Below are 27248 nucleotides of genomic sequence, written 5' to 3' on the forward strand. Positions count from 1 at the left end.
GTATCCCGTTGATAGAAACTATATAGCTCGGCTTCCAGCCGTGCGCGATCTTTCACTATGGGGAAGGCCTTTACTAACGATTTTTTGAAATTTTCAAAAGTATACGTCGGGCTTCCAAATTCACCTAGAAGAAATTTGCCTATATTTTTCCACCATAGCGCGGCCTGTCCTCTTAGTGCTGATGTGGCGATAGCAACTTTTTGTCTTTCGGGCACAGGATAGAGCTGAAAGTGGTTTTCTATACCTTCTAAAAATACGGACACCGAATTTTTTCCGTCGAAATAGACGTTTGGCTTGATTGATGCTCTCAAAGTCTGGACCAGGTATCCAAATCCTTCTAACTGCGTTGTCATTTCTTGGTGTTGTCCAGCGGCTTCCATCCAGTTTTCGGCCATTTCAGTTCGATAAGTGTTCGGGCGCCAATATAACGTTGCGCGCCTCTAACTAGCACGCAACCAAGAGGTGACTGTGAAAGCTTGTATAAACCACAGAGTCTTATAAAGGGTTTAAGTCCCTTTTTATTCAACGTACTAATTTACAATTGCGTTCTCTTGACGCTTACAAACGGTGCCAACTCGGCAGTCAAAATAAAAATAAAAACCTGAAAAGAAATTAAAGACAATATTCTAACTACGAGGCTCTCTCAAATAACTAACTCACCGCGTTTTACAATACGGCTGCTAATTCAGCAGACTTGAAGCTCACTGGAACAATTGCAACTACTTCCCGCCAAGCACATAGGCCGCAACGCGGGGTTTTTCAAATCTCTATAACTACCTCCGCGCTCGCTAAGTAAGAATAACTCTCTCTCAGCGAACTTGTTTCCTTCTATTTAAATCATACTACTTCCGCTGATAATTTGAATGCTTGCGCGTTCTACTCAAATTTACATATTCTGGCATTGGCAGTTCCAGGGGAAAGTAAGGATTGACAGGAAAGATAGTTTAAACTTAAAATAAATGTTAGTTAAAATAAATATAAACCCTACAAAAGTTATCGCATAAAAACTTAATGCAAAAATTACAAAATGAGATAAACTTCAAAAACAAACAAAACGGGATTAGAAAAAACTAATACATTTTAAATCAAAAAATTTTTAAATGAAGCACGCAAATAATCAAAAACATTTCAAAGACAAAGAAAATATATACAAAGAATTGCAATAAATGGTAAATTAGCCCAACTCGAAGTTTAAGACGGACTTACCAAGGAAAAAGTGTGATAAAACTCGAATCTATCTAATACCATTAGCGCGTTTCGTCAAACGAAAACAATTGAGACAAAGCGGAATATCATTAATAGAATTATCAAACTAAATTATCTTAATATAGTAAGTCTCAATAGTTGCACTTCTTTTCCCAACGCGCTTGCAATTTAAAACTGTATATGCGAAACTTAATATATATGCAAGAAAAACTATACAAGGAAGTTTAGTTAGGCGAATGTACAAATTAAAATAAATAGCTTAGAAGCTATTAGTCAAAAAATTACACAATTTTAAGGGAAAACCCAATGAGTTCGAAGAATAAAAACTTTGTTAAAGAGAAGAATAAAATACGCATAAAAAACGTCTCAAAATGGGTCCTGCTAAGACCAAAGGCAAAGAAAAATAGAAGAATAAGAGAAACATACCTGCGTCCATAGCAATGGACTGATCAAAGTAAAGGAAGCAAAAAGCGCTGAAAAAGGTTGCCGGACAAAGGTTTTCACCATTGTCTTGTCAGTGCAAATATTTCTGCATGTCCTAAAATTTCACAATTTTCATTTTGTTCCGTTCATTCTTTAACATCACCATCACTAACTTCTTCGCAGCCTGGAATTTTAACTAACTCAACTATTTCACAATTTCCTGTTTGCTTTTGTGAAATTCGTTTCCTGAATGGTCTAGTAACTTTCTCCAGGAACGAAAGAGGTTTATCTTTTCGATTGCACTCTAAGAATAAGCTATCCTTCTAACAACATCCAACATATCTATTTTTTTTTTTCAGTTTCTTGCTCATTTCACATCCTTCCTCCATGGCTAGGACAAGAGACGAAAGAAGTTTACGTCTGTATTTTTTTCTTCCATGCCTCCAAAACGCCCTGGTCCATCGGCTGATACACTGAAATTACGTTAGAAGGGGGAAACATGGCTCATATATCTTCGTCTTGTAACTATTCTGCATCAGGATGGGATGAGGAACTGTCTAGAATGAGAATCTCTTTCCTTGGTAGATTTTTTTATTTTAAAAACTTTTCCACCGATGAGACGAACAGCTGATGAAACCAATCACTAAATCTTGCTTCATTCATCCAGGCGTTTGACTGATTCCAGTACCAAACAGAAAAATCATAGTTGCTTTCGGTTGCATTAGTGTACTTTTTTACGTTTTTTAAAGGCCCGAGGATTTTTTTTTATTTGTCTAGAAACGCTAGTTTGAAATTATGGCTGCCTATTGCATTGCTGCATGCGAAAATTGTGTCTCTTTCCTTGATTCTTTTGTTCCCAGGTGCCGATTTTTCTTCTCTGGATGTCAGTGTTTCCGAATGTAGCATTCGAAAATTCAGACCTGTCTCATCCCAATTGTAAATTTAATCTCCAGATGTATCGTCATTTTTAATTAGTTTGTGGAAATTATCCTCGAATATTGCAGCATCATCCAAGTTAGCAGATAGCTTTTCCCCACGAAGGTTTAAGTGCCTCACGCCGTATAGCGTTTTCCATCTGTCAAGCCAGCCAGCACTAGCAGTAAATACAGGCTCTCCTTCTTGAAATTCATCATAAAATTGTAGGGCTTTCTCTTGTAAAATTGGTCCTGAAATGGGTGTTCTTTTTCCCCTTTACTGCCTGAACCACAAATAAAGTGCCTCGTTTTCTTTTCCGTATTCACCACCTTTCATACATTTTCTTTCCTTTAAACTATCCGTACATGCTCTTTTCACATACCAAGACTCGATTTCGGACCTCTTCTTTTTCCACCCTATCAAAGTTGTCCGTCTAATACCTAAATCCATCGTAATTTTGTTTACATTTTCTAAGTTTCATTTCCATTGTCACGTTAGTCTTTTCGAACGACATTTTCATTTCACAGAATGTTAAAAGTTCCCAAAAATATGTAGCACTTATACGCCTGAATGTGAAGTTAGAAACGATATCCACAATGAGCTGGTGTGAGTTCAGTTTGCATTGAGATGCATTCACAAAACTTCATACAAGTCTCCTAACGTTTCGCAACAATAGAAAGGAATGTGAGATTGCGGCCAGCCGCTATCTGATTTTCTTCGAATGTTTGAAAGAAGCAAACAGCGTTGCCATTTATTACAGCATATCTTGAAATTCGTTAGTAAGTTCCAAGTAAGGCACTGTGCGAAAACGGCAAAAATTACAGAAAAAGAACACTCAAATCTGTAACAGAACAATAAAGAAATCCGCATAAATTATAATTATGCGTACTGTATGTAATGTTTGCTCAGTTTGGCCTAGAGATATCTTAAAAAAAGTTCCTAAAAAGTTGTCGAGTTACTCGGAATGTCGAGATATCGGGAGTCAAGTTTGCGGGAGTCTGCGGTACTAATTGATATAGAAGTTACTATTGAGAGATTTCCTTGTCAAATGAAACTCTATTTTATAAATAAAGTACTTTTTCTTGCAAGTGATCTTATTTAAGAGCTTTAAGAGTCTCAAGTAACTTGAAAGCTGCAGGTAAAAGGTTTAAGAGCCGCAGTTTAGCCATGTTTGATTTATTCTATTAAACGCAGGGGTGTTTGAAACATTTTTAAAGTATTCGAGCAGGTGCAACAATTATTACTTTAGTTTACTAAAGTAAACATGTAATCTACGTTATTTGTTAAGACTGATTTGGCACTTTTCTGAAAATGGACGACTATCTGCTTATTTATTTAAACGACTATCTGCTTATGTATGAACGATTTCTGCATATGAACAAGAGTAGTAAGCGACCATAACCGGGCGGCGGAAGTGATGTCACAAAAAGGGGCATGGCCACCGGAATTTTGAAATTAAGTGACATCCAGATGTGACGTTGGCGTGTTTGAATAAAGTCATGCATAATAGTTTTATTCTTTGTAGCAAAGATAGTACTTTTTTAAAGTTTTTATTTTTATGGCGACGACCATTTTTTCGGTTTAGTGGCAAAAACCTCTTAAACTACGTGTTTCGAATAACATCAATTTAAATTTATGTGAGCTCAGAGTGTAAAAACCCTTAAAAGCTATTCTAACTTAAGCTAAAAGATACGCATTTCAAATTGACATTATTTTATTTTAAACTGAAATCTCACAGCTTTTTAAAGAACATTTGACAGTTAATTTATCGTACTTAGCAAGCAAAATGCCACAGAAACATCATGCAAAACAGGTAATATTGACAGGAATTCCAAACAATAATCCAACATAGCGGTTAACTAAAAAGTTTTAACACATTCATTCTAACTATCATACGTATTTCAAATTGACATGGCTTTATATATCATTGAATTCCTGCAGCTCTTAGAGAATATTTGACATTTCATTTCTCATGGATATCATCTTTAGCAAATAAATTATGCATAAGCAACATACATAACAGGTAATATTGACATGAAATCCATGTAAATATTCAATATAGTAAGCAAATTAAATTTTTAACACATTTTAGAACGACTTAATCTAAAATATCTTATATGGACATCACATAACTTCCTTGTACAACTTATTAAATTATACACATTTTTTGCTGTACTTCATTTAAACTTATTTCCTTGAATTCATTAGAGATATATTTCTCATTCAATCCATTCAGTTCTCATTTCGAGGCAACGCAAAAATTAGTAAAATCTCAAAAACACTTCATTAAAATTGTAAAATACAGAAAAACCTAAAGCACCAAATTATGTACAGATTTAAAATTTTCCACCTTGAGGCAAAAACTCAAAAATGCGTAACAACCGTTGTACTTAGGTATAAATTGAAATGAATACTTGAAGAAAACAAAGATTTCATTTATATTTTGCTTAGTCCATACTTCTTTATCCAGTTTGATCATAAATTCATTCCAGGAGGAATACGGCTTTGTCTGTTGTAATTTTATCCTTCTCCACGGCCTTGGCTCATTTTTCGCGTGAAATGGATACTTGCGTTTTTCAAAACTTGTAAACTACCTCTGGCACTGGGTGAAATCTGAAGTCACGGGCCGCTTTCTCAAATCTGAGCCGGTCGTCAGAATTTCTTGTTTATCTTGGAATCTCATCCGTTGGGCCTGCTTGCTGAAGTGCCTTTGGAATTCACGTAAGGTAATTTCGGAATTTTCCCCCTACAATGGCGAATCGTCCATCGGGTACATCGGGGATGAACTTTGGGGTTTGGTAACCGGGCTTTCTTTCGTCACCTGCGAACGTCATTCAGCAATTATTCCTCGTGAGGTGAGTTTCCACTGGTCTCTGCTACTTACCCGGTTGTTCCCTGGATCTTTGCTGGATCCTTGTAACTTCCTCCGTGAGATTGCCTTATTTTGGTTCCTCGTACGTGAGTCTTTTATTGTGCTTCCACCTTTTGCAGCATCCCTTTTTTTCATTTTCGATGTCATTTTCGATGTCTACAGTCTTCACAACCGGCCTGTCACTTCTCCCAGAAGGTGGCTCCTTCAAGATATCTTTCAGCACGGACGAACAGCGATCATAATCTCGTTTTATTTTATCAATATTCGTACCTATGTTCTCCCCATTTTTTGGTTTAAGATAGACTACTGCTTTTCTTATCACTCAATCCAGAATGACCCTTCAAATTTTGTCCAAAATTTCACCACTTTATCTTGAAGGGTGCATGAAAGAAAATGTTTAATCTTCAAAACTTTATCTTCCACTTTAAAATCCAAATCCCGCCATTTCTTGTCTTAATGAAGTTTTTGATTCTCTCTAGCCATATCCGACTATCGGGCACTAACTTTTGGATGCTTGCCATTTTAAATTCTGCAGCTCTCTTTTGAACGAAAAATAGCTTATCTAGAGGGGTAAATTACTTTATGCAGAGAAATAATTCAACTGGAGACTTCCAGGTAGTATCATGTCTAGACGTCCAATGCAAGTTCATTGGCACATATTATGATATTTTTTTGCGTAAATAATCTTAAATGTGTTTCTATTTACCCGCTCTGCGATATTCGACTGTGGCCATTAAGAGACTTATTTAATTGTCTGCCAAGCCCTGTACATAATTCCTCAAAAATGTGACTAATAAAATGTTTTCCGTTATATGAAATTACATTTAGTGCGACCTCATATTTTAATATAAATTTATTAAAAAAGGATCTAAAAAAGTTTTAGCGAATGCTCTTTCGATATGGATATGGATATGGCGAAGTATGGTGAATACCCATTGTTTAAGCATAGGCAACGTGAGTATTGTCCAGCCGCACTTATTATCCAGATAAGTACACTCCACAAAGCCCATATTGAACCCCCATAGGCATTTTTTTCAATACGTTGTATCTGGTGCGTTCCACATCGCGGGCTCTGTCCTTTCTGGTGGGTATTCGATTTCTTTACTTCTTGACCAGTTCTTTCAAGAGCTTTGTCAAATCCGGAAAAAAACAATTACATTTTTACATGGATGCTTTCACAGTTGGTTCCTCTTACATTCTATAGAGGAAAGCTCCAGTTCTGCTTGCATTTTTACTCTGTTGAGGTTAGGTGCGGTATTTGAGGTTACGTTCTAGAATTCTGCGTGAGATCATTAGGTTCTCAGATCTATTCATGTGATAGAGTACACATCTGTTCTTGTGAAAGAGTTTTAGAATTTGTTAAATCGGAAGTTTCTCATTAGATTTCCACTGTTAAGAGTCTCTTTGTTAGCTATACTGCTCGATTGTTGTAGTTGTAGGTAGTTGCCTCTTAAAGCTCTTTTGAGGGAAACTGTATCTACCCACTTCGAAAATTGATCCGCAGTTACGAGCAAATATATATTTTTATTATTTTCATTCCATGGATATGTACCTAATAAGTGAATTCCTATTATTTCATTACAGAAAATGGCTTTTATGCTAATTGGATACCCGGCCGTGCTATAATTAACATCTTTAACTAATTGGCAAACAAGGCAAGACCTGACATACTGCGTAAATTTTTTTTGCAGCTGTGGAAAATAAACAGCTTTGCGAACTCGTTGCCCTGTTTCTTTTTACGCCTATATGGCCTGAAATTGGCGCCTCATGCTATTCCTCCAAGCTGTTAAGAATTAAACTTGCTTGGAAAACCTATTTTAATTTGTTATTTTCATTTGTTACTTCAGTATAACATAGAAGATTGCCAACAATTTCATAGTTTGCAGCTCTATTCCTAATTGCCATTATATCCTAATGTTCAGAAGGATCAGGATCTTTTAAGTAACCATAAATATTTTAAAATTCCGGGTCTTTTTGTAACTCTGCAATGACTGTTTCGCTAGAATCTGAAGTTTTTGCAGTTAACGTAACACATTTGAGTCGCTTCGTCATTTAATTCTCGGTAGAGTGCCCAAGACAACATTTTCTTTCCCGGAAGTTTAATTCTCAAGTCGTATTCTTGTAATTTAAGAACCCGTCTTATGAGTCTTAATGATAAATTTTTCTCCGAATACAAACGGACGAAGGCAGCATGAAGATGATTTTCCAAAATACTCTCGAAATTTCTGAACCCTTAAAAGAACTGATAACGTTTACCTTTCAGCAGCCGTACAATTTCTTTGAGCTGGATTAAGTGGCTTATTAAAATGGGCAACTGGTTGATCGTCTTACATAAGCACGTCTTCTGCCCCAGAATCTGATGCATCTGTTGAAATTTCTAGGTTCCCGTCACCTTCAGGAAATTTCAAAACTGGAGCTTGTTTTAATACGATTTTAAATTTTTCAAACACAGTGTTTGTTTTGGCCGTCCAAGTAAACCTGGTTTTCTTTCCCTTTAATTCTAATAGCGGTTTTGATATTTGTGCGAAATCTTTGATAAAAGCCCTTTAAAAGGAGCACAAGCCAAAATGAAACTAACTTCTTTGCTTTATTAGGTAGAAAGTAATTTTTTTATTGCAACCATTTGCAATTTTTGGTTTCGATTCTCTTCTGAGATATCATATAGACCGAGCAACAAAGTTCTTTGGCGGCAAATTTGCATTTTGATGCATTTATTTTTAATCCTGCTTCGTTTAGAAGTGAAAATACTTCGTGGAAATCCTGAATATGTAATCCCGCTACTTACAATTATATCATCTAGATAAATAAAAGTACGTTTCCCGAGGACAGGTCTTAGCATAATATCCATCGCCCTCTGAAACTTGGCGAATGCTTCGCATAATCCAAATGGCATTCTCAAGAAAGTGTAAAAGCCTGACTTGGCAATAAATCTGGTTTTACACATGTTTGAAAATGTACAGTGGTAAAAATCTAGCGTGGTCACATATTTTGTTGATTTAATCTTTTGAATTATTTCTTCGGTTATGATCACTGGGTATTTAGTTTATTTAATTTTCGAAAATCAGTTGCAAAACACTAAGCTTTATGGTCCTTTAGTAGGAGATTATTTTTTATGGCACAGTACCGTCGGGCTAGCTTAATGGATATTGTGATCTTATTTTTTAACGTCTGTTCGATGTGCTTCTCAATTATTTTTCTTTAATTTAATCATAGTGGTAAGGCTTTGCTCGATGGAGGGAAGTGATTTTCTATGCAATGATGTGGTTACAATTTGAGTTAATCCTTTTTCCTCATTAAACAGATCAGCAAATTTTCTTATCAGCTGTTCCACTTTCAAACGCCTTCAGGTTCCAACTGCTGAGATCTAGGATCGGTGGCTGCAGTTGTTTTTTTTTTTCAGCTGGTTCATCTCGAGTTGTACCGTGGCTGCCCTGAAATTAATTTTTGCCCTCGCTGCCTTTAAAAAATCTATTCGCAAATTTTCTGGAGGTGGCAGATTCTTCACAGTGAAGAGAACCAACTTCTGATGCTCATTTCTTGCTGGAACGTTTATTGTAACTTTACGTGCACATGCACGCTCTCCGTCGGGCATCAACAACTGCCATTCTTTCCACCTCAAACATTCTATACCGCTTGAAATGTTTTCGAAATCATTTTCCTCTAAGAAACTGTTTTGTATCCAATGGTGCATCCACGGGCACGTTATTTAGCAAAATTTGGATTATAGGCAGAGCCAAACTTTTTATGACTATTGTATCCAACTAAATTATAGAGAGATTTTCTTGCTTCCGAGTACTGTACCGTCTTCATTCCACTTGATTTAGCTTTTCGTCATTTACCTCTGTTTCCTGCTTTGCGAATTATTTTGTCATTTGCCATTGAAAATTTCTTTCTATCGTTTTCTATCGTTTCCTGTCGTCCAGTCGTGACCTGCCTACGGCTACAGCTTATGAAACTGTCCGTTTGACCTCTGGTCATACCTTGCACGCGTACTTTCTGAAAGTCTCCTGCTTTCAAACCTGCTCAAATAATCTCCTGCTCAAATAATCGCTCAGATGTGCTCGGGTTTCTTAACACAAAAGAGTCCTGAATTTTAAGTAGAAATCTAGGCAGTCTAATCTGAATCACCTCTGCATCGAACCTTTTCCCATACAACAAATTAACAACTTCAATTTTCCTCAATATAAATTCTGTCAGTTCTTTGATCTTAATCTGTATTTACCTTAATCTTATCTAGTACGTACTACACAGTTACACCTCTAGTCTGGCCCTATCTTTTACCACGGGGAATGATTTTACCAGGGCGGCTTTAAACACTTCAAATCTATACATCTAACTGCCTGGTTCAACCAGCTAAAATTTACCAGTGCCTTCGTACTATCTCAGTGCCTGCCATTGCAATGCGGTGATTGTTATGGTGATCTTTTTTATTTCCCTAATTGGGTAAAACAAGAAATACGAATCTAAAGTTTCGAGAAAGGTCATTACAGAACTTCTTCCATCAAACGCAGTCTCGCGCATCGTATCTACGATGTACCCCCAAATCTTTTCATGAGATTCGTTGGTGCCGCTTGTTGTGTTGAACCAAAGTCGAAGATTTTGTTCTGGCGCCAATATAAAGTGCTGTGTTTAGCCACAGTCGGAGAATTTGTACCGGCGCCAATATAAAGTTTGACTTGCTTTGATAGCATAAACTAAATCCAAACTCCTAATAAACTTGGAGCAAATTATCGCTTAGTCTAAAAAGAACTGCAAAGTACTAAAAACGTTTTAAAACAAAACCTTTTTAATTAAATCTGAATTGGAACGTAAATGCACATCACTTCCTTAACAGGATCAGCCAAATACTTGTGGCAAAATAACTTAAAATAATAATCAAATGTAAATTTAAATTTAAACAAGCTATTAGCTAAAGAACACAAATTTTAAATTAACACGAAGTTGGTTCATAAAGTTTGATATTCGAATATCGGTAGTATATAATGCAAAGCGAAGAAATTTTGGCTATCAGAACTGGGAGAAACGTAACGTGCGCGCACACAGGCAGAAACGCGCTCTGACTTAGGTACGATACTGCAGGGGTGTTACTGCAGTATCTCGTTATCTACAGTTTCTTGCAACTCACTAGTTGCTAGCAACTAGTGAGCTTCTTACAAAGCCTTATAATGACTGGTACGTGAAATATGTCTTTCGTAGAAGGTCCTGGATGATGAAAAGAATCTGAACAGCCTTAACTTAAATAATATCTAATTCGCATTCTGGAGAGAAAATTAAAGGGAGAAGTGAGAGTACAGATCCAAAACATAAAATAACTGGTTAAAGAAAAATAATAGTAATCTTAGAACTTATAGACAAAAAGTGAAGTGATGAGCCAATTCGCTTAAACCACTTAGCGATAGCTGTTGCTATTACAGGAACAATCATAAGTGAAACTAACTATGCAGTTCCTGAAAGAAATTAAATAAAAATAAAACGTGATAGAAATTCGAAGACTATGGTTCATTCAACGACATAAAAACATGGATGAAAAGACTAATAATGAGATCTATTTCATTTTCAGAAAGCTTATTTAACCTCTGGATGCAATTCCACAGGATGTAATGTATTGGGTCTCGCAAAAATAAACTAATTCATGTGATTTCAAATTCAGTTTGTAGGCTTTGGAAAACAGGTTTTCGCAAAGTTTCACCTATGCTTAATGAGATTTCTTATGGTGAAAACTGCATTAAAAGCTACAGTACAAATCACTGATAATGCCGGCATGGCTTTCTTAAGCAATTCCGTCTGCGCAGTTTATTAAACGGTGTAAAAGAGTAAATTTATTAAACGGTAATTACGGTGTTTCCAATAATAAATCTTAATATTAGAAAATAAGGTATACAGTTCTATAAGACAGCAGCATATTTGAGAATAATGGCATGAGTTACTTATAATAAAAAAATTCTTGATCTCGTAATCTGAATTAATGAAACCATCTGCGGCGGACCACATAGAGATGAGAGAATCGTGTGTGCGGTCCAGGCAAGCCACTGTTTCCAAGCTTTTATGATGTGCCAGACGACATGGTCTGACATCGCGGACGAAATAATTTGCTCGAGTTGACAGTATAAATGACAACTTCATGACCAGTGTCAAGAGATTTTAGCGTTCTGCACTGTGTCTGTTGGCAAAGCCTCTTGATTTCAGGAGGGCTGACGAACCAATGATCTTGTTTTTCCTCTGATGTTGTTCAAGATATAACGAATCAGAGGATGTAAAATACCACAGAAAAATTAAGGAGACATGTTTAATTCAGTCTATAGATTTTTTCCTACCTAGAGAGACGCTCGTTAGCAGATTCCTCACGTGACGAGGACTATACTTCACTACAATAATTATTCTATGTTATCCATGAATTATGTATATATGGAAAGAGCTTCTCTTAATTGTAATATATATGTTTTGAGTTCAAAAAAGTGCAATAACTATTACGCAACCTCACAAATGTACTAATCATTATACGGAGTCAGAAACGCTACCTGCCTCCGGTACCATACATGCAATAAAATACGTGTTTCAGAATCCAGCTTGCAGGAAGGTAATAAAGTAAACTAGTCAACTGACACTGCAGTGACACTATGCTGTGTTAGATAAACTGAGAGACGCCGTCCTGGCTAAGAAGATGGCTATGAAAAATGAGGGCCGGAAATCAGAAATTTGCCACGCAGAATTTCACTTTGGTACGTTTTTTACCGCAGAAGATTATGATTTATAATTTTTTAAATATGCTTCTAATATTCTGTAGTTAGTTTGGCGCTATTTTTAGTAATTCACCTGAGGCAACTGAGGCACTTCCCTCATCCTTGCCCCGAATCTGATACATATTACACATTATTATTGTCATTTCATATGTTTGCTAGAATTTGTTAAAAAATGGTCCTAAAACTTTCTAGACTTTGCGTATATCAATAAAGAATTAATTATTCTCTAGTGATAGTTATTTTTTGTAAACTCCACTAATTAAAACTGATATTTCATTGATAGGCTTAAGTATATTCTTAAGGATTTAATTTACATTTGAAACCCTCTATGGTAATAGACTTTACGATGCTTTTTAAAGAAGTTTATAACATTCAAAAGTTTCTTTCATAAGAACGAGAAAAACAGGATTAGCATTTTTTTAACATTTAATATAGATGTAGCCATTTATAACTCGGAATTTTCTAATAGTCCAAAACACCATGAACGTATGACTTAAAATTATGCTTCCAATTCCCTTTTCAAAGAAATCATAAATGGTTTATATAAGGTTTACACGTAAAATTTTTACATCACAACACTATAATTACTTCCCATTAAACATCCTACAGTTCATTATGTTAAGCCATTTATAATCTATGAGATCTAAAAATTTGGTAAATAATGAAGACTGAACATCTTAAATAGCCTTCCTTTTCTAAACAAAATGCTTTTTAGAGTATTTATCTGCATTTAATAAAACAATGAACTGAAAACCTCTTTCCAAACTCAAACTAATATTTTGTGTATTTTGGAAGTGTGATAAATACAATAAACACATTCAATGATCCTGGAAAGAAAAAAAAACTAGACTCTCAGTTTACACAGTTGAACAAAAGATAAGGGAAAAAAATTATGACTAATTTCATGTTCTCTTGTAGTCCATATCTGGCTTTGCCTCCGACAGTGAAATAAGGCAGTGAAAGTTGCTTTACATACTTGGAAGTCTCTAAAGCACAAAGCACCTATAAATTAAATAAAATAAAATTTATGAAATATGTTATAAAAAAGATAATAAGTTTTTATAGATAATATTATTGTATTATTTATTCTTCTAAAACTAAGAAATTACAGAGGATGTTCATATATTTAAGGAGAATTTCGCTGCAGTTTAATTAATGTTCAACATGTAAATACTCGCCATTTACATTTGATCGTTTGATCTCATATTCTTTTTTCTTTCTGGCCTGTAAGTTTACATCGCGCTTTCCCTCACAGAATGGCTTTTCCTAAAATTTCCAGGGATGTTGTTTTCCACCCTCATTAACTACGTTAAAAAGGCTATCAACCGTGGTAGGTTTGTGTTTAGAAAGAGCTTTTTGCAAATGAAGATAGAAGTGGAAGAATTTCACCGTTGGTCTTGCAGATATAGTCCTGTAGCATTAACTGTGCAACTCCGTGACAGTTCTGATGAAGAACACCACAAGGAACGGATCCGAGGGTACTCCACAACTCTTTTTCTATCACCAAACCATTCAGAAATTCTTTCGAATAGTTTGGTGATTTTGCGTGCTCTCATTCCGTGAACACACTATACATTTACAAACAGTCATGCATTCTGCGGAATTCGAACCCAGGTTCAACGATATGGTAGTCAGCATTACTAACCACTATACCAGTTAGGCAGCAGACCTCTAATAGACCAGAGGAATATCACTTCATATATTTGAAGTGTCAAGATACTTCGCCGAGGCATACATGGCATATCTGCCACATTTTTCTCTTTCGCTCCAAAGAATATAATTTTAGTTTTCGAAGTATGACTTGTAACTTAGTCTTGGTGCAATTTCATGCCTTGGAAGTTTCTGGGATATAAAGAAATAGAATTAATTATATAAATATCGGGCTTAATGTATTTCCGTTAATTATATTAGTAAACGGCGATCATAAAAGGTTGTATAATATTTCTTGCGTTCAGCTACATGCTTCAGCAAAAACCACTGAAAATTTTGTTTTTATACTTTTTTATGTGGTAATTTTTCGTCTGGTGCTTTATTTGTTGATACTGATATGCTTGAAGATTCTGCAACTGATTTTTGCGTTGACAGACTTTTTGTTGTCAACACGACTTCTCTTTAGAACAGTACATATCTCTTTAGAGTACACTCAAATCTGTTTTTGTGCGGTGGACAGGGACTGCATAAAAACAAACCGCATAAAAAAGATCGCGCAAGTCTTCACGAGTAGCTATAAAAATAGAGTCGTCTAGAGTTGACTTTTTTCAGTTATCATGTAGTCGGTGATCAGTTTTTGCGAGGACTGTGGTTTTTCTAGACGGTTGTATATGTCTGGGTAGGCAGATATACAAGATTGAAGATCACTTTTAAATTGATTATTTATTTTATTTTTTTATTGATAACTTCGTATGTTGTGTTCCAGTTTAATTGAAATTTCATATACAAAAAAATCGCATAAATAAAATATCGCACAAAAACAGGTTTGAGTGTATTTGTGGAATCTTTATGCTATGTAAAAGCAACAATTGACGGTTTTACTTTTCCGATTAGGTAATGCTGATAATTTTGCATTTAGAAATGCTAATGCTATTTGTTTCGCCCTCTTTTTGAATTGCGAAACATGAATATTTCACTTCAGAAAAGGCCAGAGTTTATTTGCAAGTAATCTTTGAAAGAAAATAAATTTCAAGAGTCAAAAGATATTTACCATTTCAAATTATACGCTCTTGGCAGAATTCTTTATTTCACATCATTTACACATTTTCTAAAAATCGAAAAATTCTAGAAATGTATTAACACCCTTTGTATTATGAATGATTTATGTATCAGATATTCAAATGCTACTAGCAATTTGATGTTTTGCAAGACATTATAGGTATTATTAAAATGTTTTCCATCTGAATGTGTAATAATATGTAATGCAGTAAAACTAACTCTTTTAGCATTGTTCAATTTCTACTTTCGATCTTTTATTTTTTTTCAGTCCCAGCTGAGACACATTTGATCAAACAAAACTCCTTTAATTTACATAATAAAATCTTGGGTTTGAAGTGTTAAACGAAATGGTTTGATGCATATCTAAATAAAGGGACGTAATATCTATTTTCTCGACGCGCACCGATATTACAGTTGCGGTTGAGGAGAAATAATTATTTCACTTTTATTCTTAAAATATAGATTTAACTCGCCAAAGATATATTACAAGGTCATTATTTTTTCTTTAGATTTCCCTCCACTTTGGAAACTTGCATTTGGGCGATAAGATAAATAATAATAATAACAATAAACAGCGTATAAGCGTACAGGTATTGCAATTGCATAACCATAATTTATAAAATTTAAAAACAAATCAAAGAATAAAAGTCTAAACACTAAGAAGAAGGTCTCATATGATCTCCAGCCCCCCTATAATGTTTAAATAAAGAACTCTTTGTTAGTTAAGCTAAAGAGGGGAGGCCCATCCCCTCTTTGGCCATTCTCTTCATCCATGAAGCCGGAATTGCACAGGAGATACTCAGGCCGATCAAAAATTCCAGTCTTGTTGAAATGGCAGACAAGGAATCATGTCCAACTGGAAGTCAGAATGCAGCTACTGCACTCTATTGTGGGCAATCAGGTAAATCCTCCAAACTCTTGATAAAAATTTTGTTTTCAGTAAGATTTTGCAGATTACGAATATAGGAACTGTTAACCATATTACGTTTTGGTAGGAATCATAATGCTCATTGTAACCAACTTCTTTCGAATGTCCATTTAAGCTATTTTCTTTAATAATTTATCTAAGTTTGATATCATTTTACTTTATTAAGTAATAGTAGCTAGTATTTATTACTCAAAGATTTTGCAGTCTTAACGAATTTTTAACAAATTCCAACAAATTTTGCTGTCAGGGATTCGAAAGTTAAGCAAATGATTTTATCCAAGTGGTAGATATTACCAATTATTTTAAGTAAACAGCGACTGACGATTAATCTTCGTGGTTTGCTTGAGATACTGAGACAAAGCGGCCGTTTTCTTGGGTGGAGAAATTTCAGTCCGACCATAGAAACTTCAGATTAAGAAATCTCGAGTAAAACCACGTAACGTTGATGGACTTGAGATGTACCAAACAGAATTCTGAAGAGAATTCTTTTCCTTAAAATGAAGTCTCAAAGTCTGTTACTGGAATAACATTGAACAGTTTCAGAAAACCGTAATCAAAGTTTAGAACAGTATTTCAAAAGATGAATCCTACAGAGGAATCAAAAGGTTACACAAAGGAACATTATAAGCGTTATAAACATTTACAAGAAATGTATATTGAAGGCTAAGAAACATGAATGCTGTCTTCTCCAAATTTCTGTTTCGTAAGTGACTTAAAATTTTGTAAATACATAGTGTAAAACTATGAAATTTTATGGATTCCTGATGACACGTCTGAAAAATACCTCGGCTTAAAGAACAGTTTTAAATATTGAATTTAATTGTAGGAAATTGAATATTTATTGGACGGTGGTTACAAATTAACCTCCCTTTCTTGACCAGACATAAATTGATGAAAAGAAACAAGAATTATTCTTCGCAACAAGCTAAAATGTCCATTCATCTTCATGAGGTTCGAGAATAGCTTGTATGAAGCATTGAGCATTACTACTTACTTAGGGCTTAAGAAGATACTAAGATTTACTAAACAAATCGTTTCTTCTCTTACTTATGTATTTCTAAATTCCATATAAAATCATCTTGTATCTGTCTTTAGCGTTGTGCTAAAGGCAGATGCTACATTGGCATACACAACGTGAATCATAACTCAGCTTACTTTTCTATCTGTAGAAAAGATTAGAATTCAAAATTCGAAATAACAGTTTTCACCCTATGGGCATAATTTTCGCGTCATCGAAAAATGGCGTGTCGAATCGTAGTAAATCACAGAATATCTTCCTTTAACTGATTAAATTCAATGCTCTACCTTGTAAATGAATTAAATCCGTTTTAATTTCAATTCAATTCATAGGTACAGAGAGTTAATGGCTAGAGAGAGAAAATTTTGTCGGGATCCTGATGTTCATTATTACCGAATTCATTAAATATCTTGATAATTAGATTACATTTGTTCAAATTCCAGGAATAATGTGAGACATTGAATTCGCAGTTTCTATAAAGAAGGAACAAGTGTGTATCGAGGTGCTTGAAAGTATGTAAGTATGCTTGAAAGTATTAACGTGAAATATGAAAAAATCGCGAAAAAATACATGACTTCGGTCGCTGAATGATTTGCGACACACTTGATTAATAGAATGAAATATGATAGGAGATGAGAAAAAATATTCGTAAGGAGGTGAGGGGGAAAAAGAACAGTGTTAAAAGCAAATAAATACCCGGATGAAGGAACAAAAGTTGAAAAAGGAAAATATATATGTGAGAAAGAAAAACACTTATGGAATTAATGCGAATTTCAAGAATAGAAATAAAAAAATCAGCTGTTTTAAAAATAATAATTGTAGAAAAAAAAGGAGGGAAGGTTTCACCAATCATTTTGGCTTTCGGAGCTGTTATAATATCAGATTAAAAAGGAATCAACAAAACAACAAGAAATGATTAACTAAATAAATAAATATTTAAATGAAAACTGGAAAAACATTTCCTTAAAACAAGCGTTTAAGTTGGAGTTTTTACATTTATGTAATCATATCACAATAAAATTTAAGTTTGAATAATAACATTTGATTATAAAATAAACTAATCTAAATCACATTAACAACTATGCTTGGGACTTCCGTAGATTTCCTGTTCAAAAATTATGGCTCATGTTTCAACGAGCTTCTCGTCAAATTTGTATGTAACATCTATCCAAAATTAAGAGGATTCGATCAAATATTTTAATCAATTAAATATTTGATTTTTATTATTTTATTTAGATAACAATAAATTTTTAATCGATTCATATATAAACTAACTGGATTTTTCTGCATAAAAGTTTTCACTAAAATGAGGCAACAGCTATAATATTAATAAATATATTGAAAAATTAACTGAAGTTTTCTTCATTAGTAATTCTTCATATTATTAAAAAATGCCACTACTTCAACATAGAAAAGAAATTTAAAAAGTAAAACTGAAATACAGCTGAGCCAATTCATCGATAAAAAAATAAATGTTAACATATTAAAAAATCATTACAATTAAACTGAATAATATAAATTTAATAACTTATAATATACACTGTGTCCACAGACTCCTAATCCGACCTTTAGTTTCACAACCGTTGGTTGTAGACATATATTTCCACTTAAAAAAATGCTTTAAATGACACAAATATTCATGCTTTGACGTTAAAAATTTTAACAAATCATCTTTGTAAAAATTACGAAATCTATCTTTTTATACTTTCCCCTTGTTTTTGTATTTAAGAAAATACTGTTATACTCATTATGAAGCGCAAAATGCAAACCGTTCGACTTCTTGCTATAAAAATTGACTAATATGTTTAATTTTATTGTGATTTACTAGTGTGCGACATTCCTTCATTCACAAATTTTATAATTAATAACTATTTGGTGTAAGTTATGGAACGAAATGTTGTTTGGACCATTCATTTTTGAAGGCGAGAAGTACACTTAAATTAAATTAAAAATTTTTAATGAGTCATTGCCTTATTTCTTAGAAGGTAATGTCTCACTGAAAGATTTGTCACCTGTATGGTTTCAGTGTGATGGTGCTCTAGCACTTGAATCAGTAGTACGAATTTTTTTTAGAAATATATTTGGAACTAATATGGGGTATATATGGAGTCGAGTGAACTCGGCTGCCATGATCACTGCAGTTAATACACTAGAATTGTTTCTCTAGGGGTTTTGAAAAACAAAGTTTATGAAAGAGAGTCAACAAGTCGCACAGATTTGTTCGATCATATATTTTTGCGTCACATGCGTTTGAACACCAGTTATTTGTTATATGCATTTGTAGCACGAATTATTTTAAGTAAGATCAAGAACATTTTATTTTACAATCGTATTTATTTACGATTATGAGCAGCAGTTGAAGGAGACATTTCGAACAAATATTATGCTAGAATCACTCAAACAGTGAATTATGTGTAACGCCTTAAGAATTTCTCATTTTATGATTTTCATAAGGATGGCTGACTTTTTATAATACTAGCATAAACTGCATTTAATTTTCGTGATTTATTTATTTATTATATTATTTTCTGTTGTTATTGTGTATTACCACCCGTAAGATAAAATATTAAATACACAAATATTATTGTGTATTCAATGTTTTATCTTACAGTAGCCAAGAGAATTTTTTCCCATCAATTTCAGAAATACAGTGGTTTGATTATTAAAAAATGTACCTCCTTTTTGAATTTTTCTACCTATTCAAAACAGTATGTAGATTGATATTTTTTCATTTAGGGATATGTTTTGCTATTTGCATTCTGCGCAAAAAATTAAGATCTTAAAAATTTTGTGTTGATTAAACCTTTTCAAGACAGTTTGTGCGTTAGTCGATTATCATCAAAGCTTGCCACTTAATCTATTAAACATCAATGATCATTTTCTTAGCTGATATTTTATTTGTAGTTAAGACAAATTTAAATATTGCTGTCTGCAATTTATATACGACTCCTGAGTTTTCGACAAAAGCTACTTGAAACTTTTAAAATTAAATATTTTAGTCAATTTTTAATTTCAGTCACACGTGAAACGCACTTTTTGCTTTTTATTTTCTGTCGTGTTATTTTTCGAAGTTGAAGGTATACAGACCAGAGGAACTTATAAAATGTTAGATTTCGTAATTTTTGCGAAATTGACTCTTTAAAGTTTATAATGGCAAAACATGAAAATTTGCGTAATTTAAATAATTTTTATCAGAGGAAGTATATGTCTACGATCAATGCGTGTGAAAATAATTGCTGGTAATCACTCTTGCAGACACGATATACGTTCGTCCAGTTTTCCTGCTTGGTGGCGATGTATATTGCTTTTTCGAACCGTAACCAACTTCACGCAAGCAGACAGAATCCTCATTTTAAAACCTGCATGTCAGTTGCCATTTTGACGAAAATTTATTGTAATTATTCAACCATAGCGTTTTCTGTTAAATTGCAAGAATACCAGCAAATGAAGAACATTTCCGTCATTTCGGCTCTTTCGCTGTCGAAAAGGAAAGAAAATGTCGCAAATTTATGAAAACAAATTGCTAAAGTTTATGCTGCAGATGGCTGAACGCGTAGGAAGTGGTTCCAAATATTTAAAGAGAGAAATTTTCAGCCAAAAATTCATTTCGGATTGAATGACATCTATAGATGTGGAGAAAATCGATGTATGATTAATAGCAATTGTCCAGTTTGATACTGAGATTGGTGAAACATGAAGGGAATTTTAGTTTCCAGATATCGCGGAAACTTGGATGATTAAAAGTCTTGATACTTAAATAACACATAAATGGAGAGATTTCTTCTTGAGATTCATTGCGTAACTCTAGGAAAACGGGTTTTTCCTGAAATAGCTCATAAATGTAAGTGAAAAATAGAATCTGTACAGCAATATCAATAAAAAAAATATTATGATCAAAGGAGAATCAGCTAGAGTAGACGATCGAAAAAGTTGATGAAAGATGTTTACGGACTGGAGAGAGACTATGAGCTTCTACGGCCAAACTCTTGATTCCGAGTATTTCTCAAAGTTGGCAAACTGAAGAGAGCAGTTTATAGGAACAGCCCAGTTGTCTTACATGAGTACTACCTAAAAAACCGCATACTATATGTTTCTATGAAAAATAATAAAAAATATTGCAAATTGGTTAGGATGTTTTTTTAGATTATCATCTACTTAGTAATTTGCAGAACTCTCTTAATTATGTAAATTTAATAGAAATTACTGCTAAAGAAACCGCTTGGATTAGTTTTTTTGCTGAGTTCCAGAATTTTGCCAAAGAGATTTCAGCCATCAGGAAGATGCAAGATCATCATCAGACAAATTGGTACGTAAGTAAATAACTAATTAAATCATTTCTGAATTTACAAATACATAATTTTTAAAAAACTCGAAAAGGCAGAGAGAGAGAGAGAATAGTGACTAAGGAATATATGTATTTCAGCTAATACTTTTGAAAAGACGTATGTATTGTTTAACAAAATATCCACTTTTTATTTTCTTCATTTTTTAAAAAATTATTTGTCCTCAATTAATTCCGATTTTAAATTCCGAATTATGAGCTAAGTCTTGGCTTAAGTCGCTTTACAGCCAAGTGAATTCTAAAAACTCGCTCTTTGGGCAGGATATTGCAGGTACACACATTTTCCCCCCCACCACCACCACCACCTGAAACGCTTTTCGATTTCATCCATAGCGCAAGTTCTTGTGCTCATAAATCAATTTTCTTTTTAATTGTGCGAATATTTTTAGTAACCGTGAAAAATTATTATTAATTTTTAAAAAAATTATAATATTCCATTTCGTGAGAGGCCCACCAGCGGCCGAGCTGTAAAATCGCTGAACGCTGGTAGTTCGGTCCGAGGTTCGAATCCCGCGAACGGGCTGACTGCATGGGTGTTTTCGTGGTTTTCCCCATGTGTAACGTGTATACGAGCCAGTTTCCCTTAGAAAGTCCTCCTCGAAGGCATCCCTCCTCTTAGGCAGATAGCTCTAGTGTGCTTTGCCATAATTAAATACACCACACCATTTCGTGAGTCTTCATTTTTCAGAAGTTTTTCTTTCAATTTATGTCTTTAATCCGGACCAGATTTCACCTTATTTCTTCAGTGTAATACACTGCATGGATTTGAATCCTGTATACAATACTGCATCTTTTTTTCTGTAATTAATAAAATGGCCAGTTTGAGAAAGGTTCATTTAAATCCTCCATAAGTAAGGTAGACATTCTGAATAATGAATTTGTTTTTTCAATTCATACACTAAAGATAAGATTTGAAAATATTTTTCTAGATATCAAAACGCATACATTATTTTAAAACAATAAAAAAAAATTCAGTTATTTGACAATTTAATGGACTGCTAAAATTTTAATCCAATAATCGGCCAATTTGCTGATTAACGGACCTATCCTTAGTAGAAGTACTAAATAATATTAATCTGGGAGCTTATTATAAACACCTTGCTGACCAAGTACATAGAATATTTTAGTCTTCATAAATAAATAACCTATTCAAGATCTTTGCATTGCGTGATAGCTGATTTCAAAATGCATAATCTCTTTGGAGATGTACATAGCTGCCCATTAATACAAAGGTACACTTTCTCTCATCACAAAATAATTGCTTTAAAATTTTTTGAAAAAGTCTACAAATTGTTAAAAAGTTAATTAAAATTTATTTATAATAAAATTAATAATAAATGCTTATGCATTGCTTATCAAAACTTCATTACAGCTAATTTTAACTGCCCGTTGCAATTACCGCAATCACGTGTTTATATACCTTGTATATGATAAATAACCAGTATTTGGTGTACTGAATGTAATTTTAATGCCATTTGTAATTTTAGCATCAGAAATTACATTAAATAGCTAAATATCTTCAAAGTATCTTATTTCATCGCACCATAAATATACAATTTAATCATTTGAAAAATTTTAGTCAGAAACATCTAACTGAATTTCCGGCGTTTCGGAACTGTGTCTGCAGTAAAGGTATACATTGCCACATCAATACATAGAATATATTTATATATAGAAAATACTACGAAATATATATAGAAACCTTCATGAAGCTATAATGAACTCATCTTAATTAGTTAAGTGTACGCCGGCTCTTGTCAGTGTTATAGAATTAAATATTGATTAAGAATCCGGTTCTGATACTTCCCATTTTCAGAGAGAAATTGCTTTCAGAAATTAGTTTTTATTAGTTTATACATTTCAGAAATTAGTTTCAGCCAGAAACCCAAATGAGATTGGTTTAAATATTTTAATGCATTATTTATCTATTTGCCATTAATTTAAATAAATTTATTAATGTTTATTTATCTTTTGAGTTTATTTAATTTTAATTAATAATTATTTATTATTTCATATATTTATTTTCGCTCGTCCCAATCAGGAAATGATGGTTTTTCACAGAACTTCAATATTTCTAATTTTAGAAATTAATCCCTGCGTAGTAAGTCTATGCCTTAGCGTTTCGATTAGCTTAAAATCAGATTATTTACGATCAGACTCTTAAATTCATAAAAAAGATGTTTTTCCAGACTATCCACAAAAAGGTATAATCCTTTCATATATTTCTACCACTAATCTACATAGTTATGATGTGAGTATGAGTAAGTATGAATATTAAATGTATTAAACATGGGCAAAGTATTATATGTATTACACTAGAGAGAATAAGCAGACTTAGCGCTTAACGTTCACTAAAGAAGAAGACTTTAATAATAATAAGATAAAATGGTAGAAGAAAGTACTTTGCGCTCCAATCTTTATAATTTTTAACACTGTTTAAAAGACATGGCACTTCATCATTAGTAAAACTATAGTAAATTTGGAAATTGTAAATAATACTATAATTGAAGACATCACTAAATTCAGAAAGGATATCACATATTCTACACGTACAAAGATTTCAGAGATCCTTCACTTGCTCCACCCACAGATTTAAAATTATCAAGTGCACTTAGAGGCGGGATTTGGCCCGCCCCCTGAAAGCATAGGGTTAAGTATAAGGGGCAAAAAGGGAAAAATTCGTTTTGTGGTTCCGAAATGACAAATAATGTTCTTTTGCTTTGCGTGAAGATTGCAAGCATGTTCTAGGAGTATGAGTTTCCTAAAGGAGTTACATACTGCTCTCTAAATCCAAGCACAATAATTGATAAATTCTTTCCTGCATTAAAAAAGAATAACAAATAATGTTATTCTCAATTCTTTTGGCAAAATATGAGGTATAGAATATAATTCTAGACAACTAATTAAACGTCAAATTTAATGGAGTTCTAAGTTATTTGGACCACTTGTCGATCTTTCTACAGCTAGGTCAAATTAGCTTCTTTAATTTATTTACATCTTTAATTTTTTTTTCATGAATTTGAGTAATATAAAACAAAAAATCTGATGTGTACACCACATGACTTCCTTGTACAGAATATTAAATTATACGCATTTTTCATTGCATTTCTTTTAAACTTATTGAATTGAATTAAATCTACTTCGCCAACAGCGTATAAACCATAATAGAATAAATGCATTCTTTAAAATTCACTCTGGTATTTGTTTACCATAGCGACACTCTGTCGCTAGATTCACTTAACAGTATTATTATATTTCGTTCATATTATAACTCAGAATGCACAAAATTTATATCATTTAAAGAATAGAATTATCTAATCGTTGCCACATGTTCTATTCAAATACTATAATAAAGCTAGAATGATGTATAAAAGAAATTAAGCAAACAAAACAAAAAAGAAACAGTTTTTCACAGACGATTGAACATTTCTCATTCAATTAATTCAGTTCTCACTTTGCGAGAAGGCAAAAATACATAAAAACTCAAAATATATATATTAAAAATTACGAAGTAAATCTTAAACATTTATTTCCTCGAAAAAATTCCAGAAGGGATTAAGCATGATTTAATTGGCAATAATAAATGAAGGCGTTATCTTTGTTGTTGCGAAGCTAAGTTTCTCTAGATTGGCAACAAATCAACTAGTCTGCTTTTTAAAATGTAAACAATCAATGGCCACCATAAAAAAAAAAAAAGGCTTAGCGGCACTTAAACAACTTTAAAATTGTTGATAATTCTAAAAATATTGCATACAGATTTACTAAAGGCATAAAAACCTTAACCGGAGGATAAAAACAACATAATTCAATCATTTTTAAAGCAAAAAAATGTACAATTTACAAACATATAAGAGTAAAGAAACTGAGATCACGGAGCCGGGTAACGGGAGTGGATATATATATAAATATATTTATATACGTTTGGTGCGGCCGATTGCAACCAAAATACGAGGTGCACATTTGCATGTTATAGCAGTCCTATATACAAAATTTCAACGTTCAGAGGCTACTCGTTTTTGAGTTATGCGAGATACGTACGCACGTACGTACATACATTCGTACAGACGCCACGAAAAATTCTCTTCAGAATTAATTTTAAAGCAGTTTTATATTTTTTTGGAGGAAACGAGTCTTTTATTCTGTCCTAACGTACAGATATCACGCAAGAACATCGTTAAATTGCATTCGATAGTGGTCAAAATGAATATTTTCGTTGAAATATGCTGCCTGAAACTTTTTGCGATTACAATACTTCCTTTTTACTTCGTACAAGGAAGTAAAAACAGCGCGAAGTACATATAGTTCTAATAAGTTTTTATCGAGGCTCGTACAACTTAAAACCCTCAAGATCTTCGAATATGTTGCTATTGTAAGAATAGGAATAATTTATTTGTTCTAAAAAACCATTACATTTTTTTACAGCTGGGTACTGCTTTGAGAATTAGTAACCAGAAAGTGTGCATTGCCACAGATATTTTTACAATCTAATTTTTGAATTATTAATTTTTAAAATCATTATTTAAGTTGTATTATTTTAGTTTTAATTGTAAGATAAGTTTTTATGTGTTCACGCCAGGTTTTTACTATGCTCGCACAATTCAGAACCTTCTGTGAAAATTCCAAATTTAATATATAATTTTTATAATATATGAAAACTACTGTGAACTCAAAACCTAAGAATTTCACGGTTAAGTTTCTCATTTTATTCAGAGTTTTCAAAATGAATTTCAATAAAAATATCTAATACTTCCATGCATAATTTTTGTTAATAAATATTATTAAAATAAAATATTACTTCTAATTTTAGTTTAGACGATAATCTTCATGTAAAGAAGTCTGTTAAATTTCATGTATGTGCCATTAGCCATTTTTAAAATATCATATGCGTAATAGTGCAAAATCATGTTTTGAGAAAATCTAGTTTTAATATTAATGTTTTTTAGAAAATACCTTTCTTGTTATGAAGTGTATAAAGCACTTATTTTCTAAGTGATATCACAATAATATAAAATTATTAATATAAAATAAACTACATTCACCCAAGTATAACATGTAGACTGAAAATGATTCGAAACGTGTACACAATTAATGACACAACTGAGATTTTTCTTGCAAATAAGATCTTACCTATTTTCAACTGTTTCAGCTAAGGTGCTAAGCTGTTCAGCTTTCAGCTAAGCTGTTTAATATAATGGATGCCACAAGTATTAATTATTTTATATAGCTTCCAAAAGGCTAGTTTAACATACTTTAAATGTTATGCGTACAACTCCGAAAATCTTATTTTAAGAAAATATACAATTTTCTAATAATGAAATTCATGATATATTTATTTTCTAAAGGATGTATGAGTAATGTATAAATCTTAATTATTTGTATAAGCATTAGTAGTAAAAAAAAACGCTAAATTTACCATAATACAAACACAATGACAGCTTATTGCTGACTTCAGCAATAAGCTGACTTTTAAATCAGTGAAAGGACGCCTGACTGACTGTTTGATCATATTCAAAAGAAATAATAAAGAAATAAATAAATAAAACTTCCTCAGCTATACTAAAGAGATTGGATGAAAAAATAAATAAATAAATAAATAAATAAATAAAAAATACATAATAAAATCTGAAATTTTTCAGATTTTAAATTACGTCCAAAGGGGCGTTTTTTTAACGTTTTGAGTGTTACCTTTATTTATTAAATATCATGTTCTTTGCACTTAAACCATAAAATTCAGTTCAAGAGCAATATCGCAAAATAATGTTAAATTAAGCATATCTTTAGAATTTCCGATATACACAGTCTCGCGAGCTGGAGATAAAAGTATTTTTTTTCTATATAACGTTGCCATTTCTCGCTTTTAAAGCATTGAGTTTGTAAATCAAAAATTCGTTAAAGTTTTACAAAATATAAAATCTATAATAAAACAAATTCCAAATTTGGGATTTCAGATGCCCATATTCGCAGTAGGATTTCGTCATTCAAAATTCGATGGCTCTATGTACCATGGTTTTATCACAATGCGAGAAATAGACAATCATTTATGCAGATTTTTCATTATTTAATTTCTTCAAATATAATGCAGGACTCTAACATTT

At 32.9% G+C, this 27248-nt stretch overlaps 2 long non-coding RNA genes across 3 annotated transcripts in view; one reads left to right on the forward strand and one right to left on the reverse strand.

Moving 5' to 3' along the window:
* LOC146997792 (uncharacterized) overlaps positions 1-27248 on the forward strand; it is a 165191-nt gene that overhangs the window by 56930 nt on the left and 81013 nt on the right. The gene's annotated exons all lie outside the window — the stretch shown is intronic.
* LOC118190301 (uncharacterized) overlaps positions 12865-27248 on the reverse strand; it is a 176591-nt gene continuing 162207 nt past the window's right edge. Inside the window, exon 3 of the long non-coding RNA XR_004758409.2 lies at positions 12865-13158. This is a non-coding gene — a long non-coding RNA (uncharacterized LOC118190301). The remainder of the gene's footprint in view (positions 13159-27248) is intronic.

This window comes from Stegodyphus dumicola, chromosome 4 (assembly GCF_044657685.1).
Source record: "Stegodyphus dumicola isolate Sdum_Otavi_A_Nest chromosome 4, ASM4465768v1".
NCBI lineage: Eukaryota > Metazoa > Arthropoda > Arachnida > Araneae > Eresidae > Stegodyphus > Stegodyphus dumicola.